Genomic DNA, 13,255 nt, shown 5'->3' with positions numbered 1-13,255 from the left:
CCTGTGATCCACTCTACATCTCTGACATGTGATTGGTGGAACCACAGGTGGTCTTCAACCCATAGAGATGCCGTGTCACCATTCTGTGGAAGTATAAGAACAAGCAGATCAGTGACACAGACCTAATTATGACTATAGAGGTGTTGACACAACAAGACCGGTTCAGACAAAAACAATCCACATCAAGTTACGAACCAGGGGTTTTCCACCAAAACATCATGATAGTTGACAGGTATTGGAAAAGGGTCATGCAAAAGGTGACTCTGTCTTCAAAACACATGAAAGTATACGTGTTTTCTCAACGTTATACCACCTTTTTTTTTGCAGTTCCCTACGTGTTTGTTAGTGGTAGGATAAAGAGAAAAATAGGATAATTTTGGGCATGAAGTCAGTCTCGTCTAAAATGGAGTTCAGAACTCCATTGCGTCACAACGAGTAAATGAAGGTTAGGTTTGGATGACAATTATGTCAACAAATCATGCTCCCTTTTGCCAAGCTCCAAATTGGTTAAAAGGGAGCTACAGAGAGCTGTCTCAGACTGTGAAGTATGTACGCACTCTTAAACTCAGGATACATGGTTAAAACATTGCTCATCAACAGGCCATCTAACTCCTCCTCTGCTGTGTTGATGAGATCTGGACGTCAAATAAGAAATAACACAAACAACGAGGTTCTTCAGTAAGACTATATTCCTCATTATTTTGACAGTTGGATGCCTGTGGGGAGAAGTAGATTGGTATTTCAGTGAGGGGGCGTGTAGATGAGCAACAGTTTCTTTTTCACCTACATTCTTGTTACGGATACAGGTATCCTGTGTTTTTGTGTGTTTCTCTCCTTCTGCCCTAATCACAGGTGTCCTGTATGTTCCTGATTGGGGGTCGTTGAGGTGTCTGCTGATTGGACCAATCAGTGAACATTCCTGTGCATTGCACCACCTGTTACTCGTTTGTTCAATCACACATCCCATTGTATAAAAACCAGTCTTGTGTTTGTTGAGAGAGAGAGAATATTTCCGGATGTGAGTATGGACACGGTGGTGTCCTGTTTTTGGTTACTCACTAAAGTTGCTGTTTATTATGATTGGTATTCTGTTAGACTACTGCTTTGTTATGTGAGTGCGGATACTGTTGTGTCCTGTGTACTACTTAATTGCTGATTACCCTGTTTGGTAACTATTGTGTGTTTCTGGGAAAAAGGGAGTTTAAGCTAGTTGCCCTTGGGCGACATTACCCGTAGGAAGAAATCTGTCTAAAAACACTAGTTAGACCTGAGCGGACCACCCACTGTACTTTTGTATGACTAGCAGTAGCCTAGCGGTTCTTCAGGCAGGCTAGATCAGTTAGGGGGTTTTACACTATTGTTTCATTTCTTGGGTCCTGCTCAGCCCTGTTTCCCAAACCCTTACCGTGTGTTCTGAAATAAACCATTTGTGTTTGACGGTAGTTCATGGTTGTTGTGTCACATTTGTTCTCACTGCTCCATGCCACACTCCTAATTTGCATAATTTATGTTACGGGTCTCATGTCCATCCACCCTAGACGTTTAGAGCCACGGGGTTCGTAACATAAAGTGGGGGCTCGTCTGGGATCTATCCCATGCTACTCATGCAAATTAGTAAGTGTCTGGTTCAGTGTTGAGCTTGGCAGCTGTACTACCTGTTTTTTTTGTGTGTTCAGTAGTCGACGGCTCGTGTTGCTAGTAGGATGGTTACTTTTGAGTTGGAGGCATTTTTGGAAAACCCTACGTGGGAGGTTTTTGAGAATTGCCATAGAGTGGATCTACAGGTTTTGGCTGACCACTTTTCTGCACCCATACCGAGGGGTTTAGTGAAAGCAGAAGTTAGGGAAGTAGTGCTAGCGATATTGTTAAACGAGCGAGTGCTTGAGTTACCGCCGCCTGAGTCTGCTGCTCCTGTAGGGGAGGTGGTGGCTGTTCCTGTAAGCCCATCAGTGTCTGAGGAGGAGGCTAAGGCTCCAGCCACATTGCCCGTTATGACCCACTCTCCCCACTGACTGACAGTGATGCCAGGATCGATGTCCGCTCGACACGGCTCCAAATGGAGGCGGAAGAGCGGGCACAAATCAGGCAAGACAAGCTGGAGATGCGTAAAATGGAGCTAGAGGCAGAACAGGAGACGCGTAAGCTAGAGGCAGAACTGGAGACGCGTAAGATGGAACTGGAGATGCGTAAGATGGAACTGGAGGTGCGTAAAATGGAACTAGAGGCAGAAACAGCGAGGTTAGTCTCTGCTAGTACTATGCCTGCTAGTGAGCCATCCTCACCAGCTGTGTCGGCTGCTACGTTTGATATTAGTAGGCAGATCACCTTGGTACCTGTGTTCAGGGAGTCAGAGGTTGATTCCTATTTCAGTGTGTTTGAACGTATAGCGGTAGCATTGAAATGGCCCGAAGAGGTATGGTGCCTATTACTTCAGTGTAAACTAACAGGTAAAGCCCAAGAGGTTCTGGCAGCGCTACCTCTTGAAGACAGTTTGAATTATGCCGTGGTCAAAGCTACTGTTCTTCGTGCCTATGAGCTTGTTCCTGAGGCATATCGACAGAGATTTAGGTCTCATAAAAAGTCTCCTACTCAGACTTATGTGGAGTTTGCTAGAGACAAAGGAAATCTGTTTGACAAATGGCACAGTGCTAGTAAGGTAACTGATTTTAACTCTCTACGGGAGTTAATCTTGTTAGAAGAGTTTAAAAATTGCTTACCGGAACGCATTGTAGTTTATCTGAACGAACAGAAAGTATCCTCACTGTCGGAAGCGTCTGTATTGGCAGACGAGTTTGTGTTGACGCATAAGAGCGTGTTTTCGGCTCGTACGGAGAGCAGGGCTGCGGAGTTGCTAACTTTTAGTCCTAGTCGACCAGCAGTACATCCAGCACGCCCAAAAGATGTGCGTCACTGTTTCTATTGTCATAAGGTGGGACATTTGGTTAGTGATTGCTTTTTGCTTAAACGCAAACCGGGGATGCCTCAGCACGCCAGGCCGCCAACGGGTGTTGGACTGATTCGTACGGTTGTAAGACCGGAATCAAGACAGAGGCCTCATAGTGAATGTGGTTTGAAAGTCCCTGTCCCAGATCACAGTTATGAACCGTTCATTTTTGAGGGGTTTGTTTCTATATCAGATGACGAAGCGTCTCAGCGTCCAGTTAGAATCCTCAGAGATACTGGTGCGGCGCAGTCGTTCATACTATCTGATGTGTTGCCCTTGTCTAATAATACATATTGTGGTTCCAGTGTGTTAGTACAAGGAATTGAAATGGGATTTGTCCCAGTGCCATTGCACTTTGTGAACGTACACTCTGAGTTAGTCAGTGGATTGTTCAGAGTGGGCGTACGTCCTATGTTGCCAGTAAAAGGTGTGACATTTATAATGGGCAACGATATTGCCGGAGGAAAGGTGATACCCATATTGGAGGTATTGGATAAAAGTGACCAGTCTCTCTCCGAGGAGCTGGCACAGGGTTATCCAGATGTGTTCCCCGCTTGTGCTGTCACACATGCTCAAGCACGACAAGTGGGTGAAGTGATAGATTTGTCGAACACGATTCTATTCAGAGAGTGTGACCCAGAGGATAGTTCGGGTGCTACCTCTGGTAAGCTGGTGCAGTCTGACCAACAGCCCAGAGAAAGGAAGAAGGATGTGGAACTTGTTGCTGAGGCCATACAGTTACCAGTTACTCGTGAGCAGCTGATCGCTAACCAACAGGTTGACATTAGCCTGGCTAAATGTTTTTCTAGTGTTGTCTCAGAGGACGAGCTAAAGAAGAAAAACATGGCATACTTCATTGATGGTAATCTCCTCATGCGTAAATGGACATCCCATGTTGATGCTGGCGAAGATTGGAATGCTGTTTACCAAATAGTGATTCCTACAGCCTTTCGACAAAATGTTTTATCCCTCGCTCATGATCACCAGTGGTCCGGACATCTGGGAGTCACCAAGACTTATGATCGTGTTTTGCGACATTTCTTTTGGCCTGGCTTAAAACAAGATGTGGCTCAGTTCTGTCGGACTTGCCACACCTGTCAAGTAGTTGGGAAACCGAACCAGGTTATTTCCCCCGCGCCTCTTTGTCCCATACCGGCCATAGGTGAACCCTTCGAACATGTGATGGTTGATTGTGTTGGACCATTACCAAAAACAAAATCTGGTAACCAGTTTATGTTAACAATTATGTGTGTGGCCACCAGGTACCCAGAGGCCATTCCTCTGCGAAGGATTACTGCTCCGGTGGTGAGTAAAGCGTTGATCAAATTCTTCTCAACTTTTGGGTTACCTAAGGTGATACAAACTGATCAGGGTACGAATTTCCTTTCTACACTGTTCAAACAAGTGTTAAAATCCTTGTCAGTTACACACCGTGTGTCAAGCGCATATCACCCAGAGTCTCAGGGTGCGCTTGAACGTTGGCATCAGACCCTGAAGTCTATGCTCCGTAAATATTGTTTGGAATCTGAGAAAGATTGGGATGAGGGAGTTCCTCTAGTTTTGTTTGCTGTCCGTGAGACAGTACAGGAATCCCTAGGGTTCAGCCCAGCTGAACTGGTGTTTGGACACACCATGAGAGGACCTATGAAAGTCCTTAAGGATCAGTTTTTGTCACAAGAGTTGTGTGTGAAAGAAAATGTGTTGGACTACGTTAGTCGCTTTCGTGAGCGCCTACATGCTGCCTGTGCTCTAGCAAAGGAAGCGCTGTCTTCCTCACAGAAACGGATGAAACGACACTATGACACACAGGCTGTTTCTCGTTCACTGCAGCCAGGTGACCGAGTTCTTGTATTGTTGCCTGTGCCAGGAGCGTCATTGTCAGCACGTTTCTCTGGTCCTTATGTCATTGGAAAGAAACTAACTGAAACTGACTACGTGATACAGACTCCTGATAGAAAACGCCACAAAAAGGGGTTGGATAATGTGTTGGCAGATGCTTTGTCTCGTGTGTAATGATCTAGGTTTTTTTTGTTATCCCGATAGGATGATTTGTGAATTTGGGTGTTGTGATAGTACGTGTGTCGCAAACCATTGTGGTTTGCTCTTTTAAGGGTGGGAGTGTTACGGATACAGTTATCCTGTGTTTTTGTGTGTTTCTCTCCTTCTGCCCTAATCACAGGTGTCCTGTATGTTCCTGATTGGGGGTCGTTGAGGTGTCTGCTGATTGGACCAATCAGTGAACATTCCTGTGCATTGCACCACCTGTTACTCGTTTGTTCAATCACACATCCCATTGTATAAAAACCAGTCTTGTGTTTGTTGAGAGAGAGAGAATATTTCCGGATGTGAGTATGGACACGGTGGTGTCCTGTTTTTGGTTACTCACTAAAGTTGCTGTTTATTATGATTGGTATTCTGTTAGACTACTGCTTTGTTATGTGAGTGCGGATACTGTTGTGTCCTGTGTACTACTTAATTGCTGATTACCCTGTTTGGTAACTATTGTGTGTTTCTGGGAAAAGGGGAGTTTAAGCTAGTTGCCCTTGGGCGTACATTACCCGTAGGAAGAAATCTGTCTAAAAACACTAGTTAGACCTGAGCGGACCACCCACTGTACTTTTGTATGACTAGCAGTAGCCTAGCGGTTCTTCAGGCAGGCTAGATCAGTTAGGGGGTTTTACACTATTGTTTCATTTCTTGGGTCCTGCTCAGCCCTGTTTCCCAAACCCTTACCGTGTGTTCTGAAATAAACCATTTGTGTTTGACGGTAGTTCATGGTTGTTGTGTCACATTTGTTCTCACTGCTCCATGCCACACTCCTAATTTGCATAATTTATGTTACGGGTCTCATGTCCATCCACCCTAGACGTTTAGAGCCACGGGGTTCGTAACAATTCTATTGTTACATCACATAGAGTAAATCCTTCTGGAAATAAGTGCCTGGTTATTAATAAGCTAAATCAGGGTTACACAGTGTGTTTCTTGGTAGTCTTAAACAGATAGCCCTGGTTCCCACAGACAACGTAGTATATTTTGAATGGCAGCAGTTGCGCAAGTCTTTATTCGTAGAAGTTCCGGGATAGGTCTGGTGCTACCTTGATATAAATCCAATCCTGTGATCCACTCTACATGCAATGGGCTAAATCAGGGTTACACAGTGTGTTTCTTGGTAGTCTTAAACAGATCTGCTTTGAAACAAAAGTATACACCTCACACATATGGTTATGGGCTTACAAAAATATGTAAAGACCCCTGTTTAGGGGACCTGCGTGGTTCTGGTACCGGTTTCTGACTGTTCAGAACTTCAGTGCGTCACAACGAGTAAATGAAGGTTGGGTTTGGATGACAATTATGTCTACAAAGCATGCTCCCTTTTGCCAAGCTCCGCCCACTTTGCTTCCCTTTATTGAATGAGGCTTCATCGCCCCCAATGCGTTCAAAGGGTCATACAAATATGGATTTTACATTTATAAGGAAGGTATAATCTTATAGTTAGTTGTTTTATAATTTGATTATACTATATTTAGAACGCATAATTTCAAGCCTTATTCAATATTCACATGGAAAAGTCCACAGACCCACTCCAAAAGGCTTTCGGAGCCATCATCGACTCAGTGGGTTTTGTCCAACATGTCTCCGGACCTACGCATTGCCACAGTCATACCCTGGATCTAGTTTTGTCCCGTGGAATAAATATTGTGGATCTAAAAAAAATTCTTCATAATCCTGGACTATCGGACCACCCTTTTATTACGTTTGCAATCGCAACAAATAATCTGCCCAGACCCCAACCAAGGATTATCAATTGCCGCGCTATAAATTCTCGGACAACCCAAAGATTCCTAGATGCCCTTCCAGACTCCCTCCACCTACCCTAGGACATCGGAGTACAAAAATCTAAATGTAACCTTGCGTAATACCCTAGATGCAGTCGCACCCCTAAAAACAAAAAACATTTGTCACAAGACATTATCTCCTTGGTTGTAATGATGTCATGTCATAGTATCGTGGGGACCAGGTTATAGTTACTAGATAAGTGGCTTGGTGCCATGGAGTCTATATTCCGTTATGTCAAAGGAGATTACTGATGTTTATGATAGCATGATTGATGGACAGGATATACTGACTTGGGGTAAAGAGTAATAACATCAAAGAATGGGAGTGCCCATGATGATTATGAGATGTTCGTGGAGAGACTTGTAACAGAGTGTATATATAGAGAGAGTGGATCTTTGTTCTGGAGTTCGACATAGTAAGAGGCAAAGCTCTGTCTGTATTTGGTATGTCGAACCATGGTACCATATTAAATACTTTGATGAACTACCCAGCTAAGTGTCTAAGTATATTCTTACATCCTTGATTACTTGATATCTTAGAAACTCATCATAACACTGTGTCACGTTCGCTTAAAGACGGGACAGACCAAGGCGCAGCGTGATATGCGTACATGTTTATTTTTAATGAATAAACAACTGACAAAACAATAAACAAACGAAACGCGAAGTCCAATGTAGCACACAAACAACATACCTTACACGGAATAAGATCCCACAACCCACTAGTGCTAATAGGCTGCCTAAGTATGGTCCCCAATCAGAGACAACGAGCGACAGCTGCCTCTGATTGAGAACCACACTGGCCAACATAGATCTAGACATTCTAGATTCTACAACAATGAACAAACACAACACGGAATATACACACCCTGACTCAACAAATAAACGTCCCCTGAGTCAGGGCGTGACAGTACCCCCCCCCCCAAAGGTGCGGACTCCGACCGCGCCACATACACATAACAGGGTAGGGGCCGAGTGGGCATTCCGCCTCGGAGGCGGATCCGGCTCCAGGCGTGACCACCACTTACTCTCCACCTCCCTGTTGCGCCCCTGGTCTGGTCTGGACCTCGGCGCGCTGCTTCTCCTCTCCTTCCTCCCACGAAGTACCAAGCCCTGTCTGGACCCTGGTGTGGGGGACCCCGAACCTGGAGAGGGGCTGACGTCTGGGTCTGGACTGGAACCGCTGACTGGAGCTGGACCCGACGACGGTGGATCGAACTGCTCTGGCTCCGGAGTGGAGCCACTGACCAGAGCTGGACTGGACCCCGGTGGAGCGGATTGCTCTGGCTCCGGAGTGGAGCAGCTGACCGGAGCTGAACTGGGCACCGGTGGAGCGGACTGCTCTGGCTCCGGAGTGGAGCAGCTGACCGGTGCCGGACCAGGCACCGGTGGGACAGGCACGGGCTGTGCCGGACACACGCACCACTGGCTTGGTGCGAGGAGCACGAACAGGCCGGACCGGGCTGGCGACGCGCACCAATGGCTTGGTGCGAGGGCCAGGAACAGGCCGGACCGGGCTGGCGACGCGCACCACTGGCTTGGTGCGAGGGACAGGAACAGGCCGGACCGGGCTGGCGACGCGCACCACTGGCATGATGCGAGGATCAGGAACGGGCCGGACCGTACTGGGAACACACACCACTGGCTTAGTGCGGGGAGCAGGAACGGGTCGGGCCGTACTGGGAACACGCACCACTGGCTTAGTGCGGGGAGCAGGAACGGGCCGGACCGGACTGGCGACACGCACCACTTGCTTGGTGCGAGGAGCGGGACTGGGTTCCTTTATAAACCCCCGGTCCTTCTGCTGCCTAACCAGCTCCTCTCGCCGTGCCTCTACACCTTCCTTCTCCCTTTTTGCCTCCTGTAGCTCCTCCCTCTGAACCAATAGCCCCCGTAACATGGTGGCCTCCTCTCCTAACCTGCAGATCCGCCCTGTCGCTGCCTCCTGCTGCCTCCTGCTGCCTCGTGCCCCCCAAATTGTTTTTTTTCTTCTTGGGGTTGCCTCTCGGGTCTCCGTCGTCGGCACTGTTGGCGCCGTTTCTCCTCTCCTACCTGGGCATCCTCCTTCATCGCCTTCCGGTAACGGACGGCCTCCTCCTCCGTAATTCTCCCCCAACCGAGGAGCACATCTACTAATGTAACATCCCGTTGAATTCCCGGCGTTTGCTCCTGAACACGCTGCTTGGTCCTCGTTTGGTGGGATCTTCTGTCACGTTCGTTTATAGACGGGACGGACCAAGGCGCAGCGTGATATGCGTACATGTTTATTTTTAATGAATAAACGACTGACAAAACAATAAACAAACGAAACGTGAAGTCCAAGGTAGCACACAAACAACATACCTTACACGGAACAAGATCCCACAACCCACTAGTGCCAATAGGCTGCCTAAGTATGGTCCCCAATCAGAGACAACGAGCGACAGCTGCCTCTGATTGAGAACCACACCGGCCAACATAGATCTAGACATACTAGATTCTACAACAATGAACAAACACAACACGGAATATACACACCATGACTCAACAAATAAACGTCCCCTGAGTCAGGGTGTGACACACTGGTATACAGAAAATACCAGAGCCCTGAAGCAAGCTTTCAAAAAATTGGAACGGAAATGGCATTCCACCAAACTGGAAGTCTTCCGACTAACTTGGAAAGACAGTACCGTGCAATATCAAAGAGCCCTCACTGCAGCTCGATCAGCCTATTTTCCAACCTAATTGAGGAGAAAAATAACAATACAACATTGATTTTTGAGAGTGTCGGAAAGCTAACTAAAAAGCAGCATTCCCCAAGAGAGGATGGATTTCACTTCAGCAGTGATGATTTCATTAATTTATTCGATGAAAGATCATAATCATTAGAGAACAAATTACAGACTCCTCTTTGAATCTGTGTAGTTCTCCAAAGGTCAGTTGTCCTGAGTCTGCACAGAACTTACAGGACCTAGGATCAATGGAGTTTTTACACATTCACGAAAATAGTCATGGGCCATGGCCTCTAAACCTTCCAGCTGCTTACTGGACCCTATTCCAACTAAACTACTCAAAGAGCTACTTCCTGTGCTTGGCCCTCCTATGTTGAACATAATAAAAGTCTCCCTATCCTCCGGATGTGTACCTGTCACGTCTCCTCCCGTTGCTCACCTCCGGCGCTCTGATTCGCCGGTCTACTGAGCCACCGGTCTGAGTGCACCACCTTGGCCACAACGGAATGGAAACCCAACGCACCCTAATCACCTCCAGCGCCCCTGCACCTCATCATCTCATCACCACCCCTATTTAGCCCTGGACTGTTTCGGATGATGTTGTGTGTGATTGTTTAGCTTCGTGTCGTTTACTCTATCTTTGTTATTTCTCTTGCTCATTGTTAAGTAAACCTTGAACTTGTTAATTCCTGCGTCTGCGTCCTGCCTCTTCATATACTCAGTTCGCGTCACAGAATCACACACCAATCAAAAATGGATGCAGCAGGAGTTTCCCAGTGCCTCGACCAGCACCAGCAGCAGCTTGCCCAGTTGTTCGCCGCCATGCAGGAAGTGCTCCAAACTCTGCATAATCTGCCCAGTGCTCCGGTAACACCTCAGGGAGTGGCGAGTGCCAACAATCCACCTGTTCCCGTGCTATCACCCACTCCTGCTATCACCCACCCTCGCCCTACTGGAGCGCTATGACGGTAAAACTACTAAATGTAGCGGCTTCCTGGTTTTCCTTTATCTGGCGCGTCAGCCTGGGGCATATCCATCTGACCAAGCCAGGATAGCGCTGGTGATTTCACTTCTTAAAGGAAGGGCACCCCTTCACCGGATCGTCTTAGGATTGCCCTGGCTCAGACTACACAACCCCACCATCATGCCGGAAGACCTGCCTGCCAGTGGTTTGTTGTTCCACGTCAGTGGAGAGTCCGGAGTCCGCCCTCCAGCCCAACATTCCACGTGAGTACGCAGATCTCTCCGATGTCTTCTCTTCATTAAAGGCTACGTCTCTCCTTTCTCACAGGCCCTGGGACTGCACCATTGACCTGCTGGAGGGACAACACCCCCCGAAGAGTCGCATTGACCCCCTTTCCATGGCGTAGACTGAGACCATGGAGAAGTATGTGGCGGAGACCCTGAAACAGGGGTTCATCAGACTCTCTACCTCTCCTGCATCCGCCAGCTTCTTCTTCATGGCCAAAAAAGACGGAAGACTGAGACCATGCATTGACTACAGGGGCCTGAATGCAGTCACCACCAAGTACCGGTACTCCTCCCTCTGGTTCCGTCGGCCATCGAGCAGCTACGAGCGGCCCGTTACTTTACCAAGTTGGACCTGAGGAGTGCCTACAACCTGATCCGAATCCGGGAAGGAGACGAGTGGAAGACGGCATTCAGCACTACCTCAGGCCACTATGAATACTGCGTCATGCCCTACGGCCTCGCCAACACACCTTCTGTGTTCCAGTCCTTCGTCAATGACGTGTTCCGGGACATGCTGAGTAGACAGGTGGTGGTGTACATCGACAATATCCTGATCTACTTGGCTACGTTCGAGGAGCACGTCAGGGACGTCCGAGTTGTCCTACTCCGCCTCCGGGAACACAGCCTGTGGGGGAGAAATGCGAATTCCACCAACAGGCCATCTCCTTCCTGGGATACCGGATCAGTCCTCAGGGGGTGTTCATGGAAGGAGTGAAGATGGACGCCGTCAGGTCATGGCCAGTTCCCACCACCATCAAGTGCCTACAGAGCTTCCTGGGCTTCGCTAATTTCTACCGGCATTTCATCAGGTCCTTCAGCTCCATAGCCGCCCCGCTCACCTCTCTCCTTAAGGGTGAGCCTCAGAAGCTGGCCTGAAACCCTGAGGCTGATGCTGCCTTCAAGAGGCTGAAGGAGAGGTTCATCACAGTGCCCATCCTAAAACACCCAGATCCATCTCGTCCTTTCATCCTGGAGGTGGATGCATCGGAGGAGGGCGTGGGTGCGGTCCTCTCCCAGCAGCACGGTGAGCAAGAGAAAATGTATCCCTGTGCCTTTTTCTCTAAAAAGCTTACCCCTGCAGAGAGGAAGTATGGAGTTGGAGACAGGGAGCTGTTGGCGGTGGTCCTCGCTCTGGAGGAATGGAGACACTGGCTGGAAGGCGCAGTCCATCCATTCAGGATTCTTACTGACCACCGGAATTTAGAGCACATACGGGCAGTGAAACGGATGAACTCTTGTCAAGCCAGGTGGGCCCAATTTCTCACTCGCTTCCAATTCATTCTGTCCTACCGCCCAGGATCCCAGAATGTGAAGGCCGACGCACTCTCCAGGATGCACCATACCAGAGAAAGGAAGGATCTGGGGGGTCCTATCCTGCCCTCGTCTCTCATCGTTGCTTCTGTCGTTTGGGATGTGGATGAAGACAACCGCCTGGCGGCTCAGGAGGACCCAGCGCCTGCCAACGCCCCTCCGGAGCGTGTGTATGTACCCACCAGTGTCCATGACGCCTGCTGATCTGGGCGCACACCACCCTTACGGCAGGGCACTCTGGTATTACGCGCAGCCTGCATTCTCTAGCCCAAAATTACTGGTGGCCCATCTTGGCTTCTGATGTCTCCCGCTACGTCACTCCTGTTCCATATGTGCCCAAACGAAGACACGTTGGAACGCCCCGGGGATTACGTAGATTACATTTTAGATGACATGTATTTACATTTACGAGGTTTTAAACAGCCAATACAAACTTCAGCTAACTTTAGCCACCACAAGCTAACAATCAATGGAAGTGATGGGGGCATGTGAGTTTTTTTATTTTTTATGGCCAAATCACCTTTAAGTAACATCACACCAAATATGGAGTTGATTTGAATTGATTTCAGGTGATTTAGACATATTTATTTTTTTACAAGCTCACAAGCCCCCATCACTTCCATTGATTGTTTGCTTGTGGTGGCTAAGGTTAGCTGAAGTTTTAGCTGCTTTTTAAAGAAAACTGAACCATGGATTATAGTTTCTCTTGGCCCATAGACTACTTTCAGGGTGAAGAACCATCTAACATCTAGTTGTAAAATAGTGAACTACTCCTGTAAGGGGGTGGAACGTAGACTTTGTTATTGTTGATGTCTCAGGCTTCTTCTGTTTGCTCAAGACTAGTGTCTTTGAAAGTATAGATGTAAAATCATCCCACGTACTGGGAGGGTAGAGGAAACCGTGGGTGATGTTCCCGGCTGGAGCATATTAGTCACATCTGGGACTTTTATCAGCAGAGATGCGGACATCAACCCTCAGACAGTCTGGTGTGACTCCTGGCAAAGGGTCCATGTTTACCTACAGAGGTGGAAATAATATTTATGATTAATGACAAAATTCCTCGTGTCCACTCTCCACATCATTTTCAAAATATCCAAGGGAAGCAAGAAGAGCATTGGAGTAGACAATATGAAAAGAGGAACCTTTGATCTTCCCCAAGGCGTTTTTGACAAGGATGACCTCTGTACTTTGTTTGTCAATTT

The sequence above is a fragment of the Coregonus clupeaformis genome, chromosome 8 (assembly GCF_020615455.1).
Source record: "Coregonus clupeaformis isolate EN_2021a chromosome 8, ASM2061545v1, whole genome shotgun sequence".
Classification (NCBI taxonomy): Eukaryota; Metazoa; Chordata; class Actinopteri; order Salmoniformes; family Salmonidae; genus Coregonus; species Coregonus clupeaformis.
This window is presented reverse-complemented; position numbering follows the sequence as displayed.